The following is a 4,163-nucleotide window of genomic DNA, read 5'->3' as shown; positions in this document are numbered from 1 at the left end:
CTTCCATAATCATCTGATTGGTAGGCATGACAACAGATGAGGAAGATTGAGCATGAAACTCAGAAGGTTGATATTCAGGAGGGTTAGGACCGGTAGTTTCTAGTTGATCAACATGTGCATTCGGTCTATAAGATCGATGCTTATAGGTGCGACAGTCATGAGGATCTATGGAGAAACCCATTTTGTGGACAAATTCCACATCAAGTTTGCTTTCGCGAAGATTTAGAGCGACCTTGGTTTCAACATTAGTAGAAACACCTAAATGTTCAAGAATATTGGTTATGAAAATTGCATAGGGAAATGGGCTTTGTGTTCCTCGAATTTTCCACATTTGTCTCATTATCATCTGAGTCCAATTGATTTTGATGTTAAACTTCATAGCGTACATAAATTGGAGTTCTATGTCACTAATTTGAGAATGGTTTGAAAATATCGGTAAAATGACATAGCTAAGAAAATAATGAAGCAAATGATGTTCAAGTTTGAGATGTCCAACAGATAGGATATCTCTATTTTTAACAGTCTCACCAAAGCCCTATTCCGTACGCATTTCTATTTCCTCTTTAGAAATTCTAAACACAAAATGGTAGAAATCATTTCGATCATAGTTATCACATTCACATACAAGGACGAAACATGTTATGCTACCTTGATAGGGTATGTTATAGAAGAATGAACTAAAAGTTTTCAAATCCAAAACAATGTCTTTTCCTTTCACATAGGAAGTAAGACGATTTTTCCGAAAGTTCATGTTGCAGTAAAATACTCAAACAAGTTCAGGATAAGTTTCACAGTAAAAGTCAAAAAGATTTTGTTGCAGTAAAAGATAAGGAAAAAGAAAATTTTCAAACTCAAAATTCCCTACATTACCGTATTTCGGAGTAAAGATGACTCGACCAAGAAAGTGTTCCTCAAAGAATTTACGTTGCTCATCATTAGCAACAAGTCCTGTCAAATTCAAAGGGTTAGACTCTAAAGATGAAGATCTTTGGTTCCTTTGAGTCACATTTGTGCGTTGCTTCTTTGATCTAGAAGAGGAAGCCATGAATTGAGGTTTTTGAGTTTTTAGGTTTTTAGGTTTTGGAGATTTGGGGATTTTTTATTTAAGCCACTAAACCGGAAAATGATGGTGCAGAAGTATTTAGAGTTGAAAATGTGATATGAATAGACACAAAAATCACCCAAAACGAATCAAAAACGAAGATTTTAGAGAAAGATAAGGTTGAACACGAGTTGAGGAAGAAGATGAGTTTGAATTTTTTGAAAAATGCAGAAAAATCACATATATAACTTCATAGAGTAATCGGTTACTCAAATTAAAAAAATTTAAAATTTTCAAACAACAGCTTTGAGTAATCGATTACAACATTTGCATAATCGGTTACTGAAACTCACTGTTTAACACTGTAATCAGTTACTCTCTAGTGTAATCGATTACTTACCCCAGAAAAAATTTATTTTAAGCATACTGATGCTATGAAAATGATTTTTAACCCAAATTTTGAAATTTTAAACATAAATAAGCACTTTTAAGTACAAGTAGGCATGAGATAAACATAATGAAGCACACATATAATCATTTAATCATGTTAAGATAGGTAAGCTTCATCAAGAATGTCTACTTCACGTCTAATTTTATAAAAAGGTTCTTTAGCCAATGGTTTAGTGAAAATATCTGCTAGTTGATTATGAGTGTCAACAAATTCAACGATTCTTTTGGACATGGTCCCTAAGGAAGTGATGCCTTATATCTATGTGTTTGGTTCTAGAATGCATAACTGGATTCTTTGTGAGGTTTATAGCACTAGTATTGTCACATCTCAGAGGAGTGTAGCCTAAGTCTAAGTCATAATCTCGTAATCGTTGCTTAAGCCACAACACTTGGGCACACCAACTACCTGCTGCTATATATTCAGCTTCAGCGGTGCTTAGGACAACACATGCTTGTTTCTTGCAAGACCAAGAGACTAAAATATTTCCTAAAATGTGACAAGTAACACTTGTACTTTTCCTCTCAGTTTTGCATCCAGCAAAATCTGAATCTGAATAACCAACCAAATCACATATACTTCCTTTTGGATACCACAGCCCAATGACAGTTATGCCTTTAAGATATTTCATGTTTCTCTTAACAACAACTAAGTGTGATTCTTTTGGTTTAGATTGATAGTGTGCACATAGACATACACTACATGATATCAGGTCTACTGGCAGTTAAGTATAAAAGAGATCCAACCATACTTCGATACTTTGATATTTAAATGCATTTCCAACTTCGTCTGTATCGATCTAAGTACTAGATCCCATAGGAGTAGCTATTGGCTTGCAGTTATCCATATCGAATCTTTTCAGTAAATCTCTAAAATACTTGGATTGACTTACAAAAATGTCATTATCAAGTTGTTTGATTTATAATCCAAGGAAGTAATTCAACTTCCCCATCATGGATATTTCAAACTCTCTTTGGATTATTTTTCCAAAATCACTACACAAAACTTCATAAGTAGAACCAAAAACAATATCATCTACATAAATTTGAACAAGAAGAGTATGATGATTTATTTTCTTTTAAAAGAGTGTAGTGTCGACCTTCCATTTGGCGAATCCTTTTTCAAGTAAAAAATTGGTTAGACGATCATACCATGCGCGTGGAGCTTGCTTCAAGCCATAGAAAGTTTTCTTTATTTAGTAAACATGAGAAGGATGTTTGTAATCTTCAAAACCAGGAGGTTGTTCTACAAACACTTCTTCTTGAATATATCCATTTAGAAAAGCATTCTCTACGTCCATTTGATATAACTGAATAAAAGAACATGCATATGCAAGTAATAGCCTAATAGATTCAAGTCTAGCAACCAGAGCAAAGGTTTCATCAAAGTCTATACCTTCTTCCTGAATGTATCCTTGGGCTACTAGGCTAGCTTTATTTCTAACAATAATACCATTTTCATCAAATTTATTTCGAGATACCCAACGAGTTCCTATAACATGCATATTTTTAGGTCTAGGAACAAGTTCCCAAACTTCATTTCTCTCAAACTGGTTTAATTCTTCTTGCATCGCAAGAATCTAGTGTTCATCATCGATTGCATCATTAATCTTAGAGGGTTCTAATTGAGAAACGAAGGCCATGTTCAAACAAGCATTTTCTAGCATTAATCGGGTAGTGACACCCTTACATATATCACTAATGATGTTGTCAATATGATGATCTTGATGAGTTCTCCCTTCTTTTGGTAAATTAGAGTGAGTATGTTCTTCTTGAGAAGATAGATCATCATCCATTTTTGAATGGTCAGTATTAGTTGTAGAATCATCAATAGAATTTTCTTTAGCATGGGAACTTGGTAAGTCCTCTTCATCAAAGGTTAACTCATCCTTTATCATAGGATTAGTTTCATCAAAAGATACATGAATAGATTCCTCCATAGCAAGATTTATTTTATTAAAAACTATATAAGCTTTACTCGTAAGAGAGTAGCCTAGGAAGATACCTTCATCAGCTTTTGCATCAAACTTGTCCAAGTTATTCTTACCATTATTTAAAACAAAGCATTTACAACCAAATACATGCAATTGAGAAATGTTTGACTTTCTACCTTTAAAGAGTTCAAAGGGGGTTTTCTTAAGAATTGGTCTTATAAGAACTCAGTTCGAAACATAACATGCAGTACTTACTGCATCAACCCATAAATATTTTGGGAGTTTAGTTTCATTTAACATTGTACGAGTCAGTTCTTCTAAAGACCGATTCTTTCTCTCTACATCAACATTTTGTTGTGGTGTTCTAGGAGTATAAAAATTGTAATTGATGCCCAGATCATCACATAATTCTTCGAATGAAGAGTTTTGAAATTCTCCCGTATGATCACTTCTTATAGCAGCGATTTTTAGTGATTTTTCATTCTGAACTCTTTTAGCATAAATGCTAAAAGCTTTGAATGTCTTATTCTTATGAACTAAGAATATAGTCCAAGTATATCTCGAAAAGTTGTCTACTATAATAAGAGCATAGTAGTTACCACCATAACTTTTTGTCCTTGAGGGGCCAAATAAGTACATGTGTAGTAACTGCAATGGTCTATCGGAAGAAACCATATGCTTACGTTTAAAGGAAGTTTTTGTTTGTTTACCCATTTAACAAGCACTACATAGTTTGTCTT

Source organism: Lupinus angustifolius, chromosome LG14, assembly GCF_001865875.1.
Source record: "Lupinus angustifolius cultivar Tanjil chromosome LG14, LupAngTanjil_v1.0, whole genome shotgun sequence".
Taxonomy (NCBI): domain Eukaryota; kingdom Viridiplantae; phylum Streptophyta; class Magnoliopsida; order Fabales; family Fabaceae; genus Lupinus; species Lupinus angustifolius.
This window is presented reverse-complemented; position numbering follows the sequence as displayed.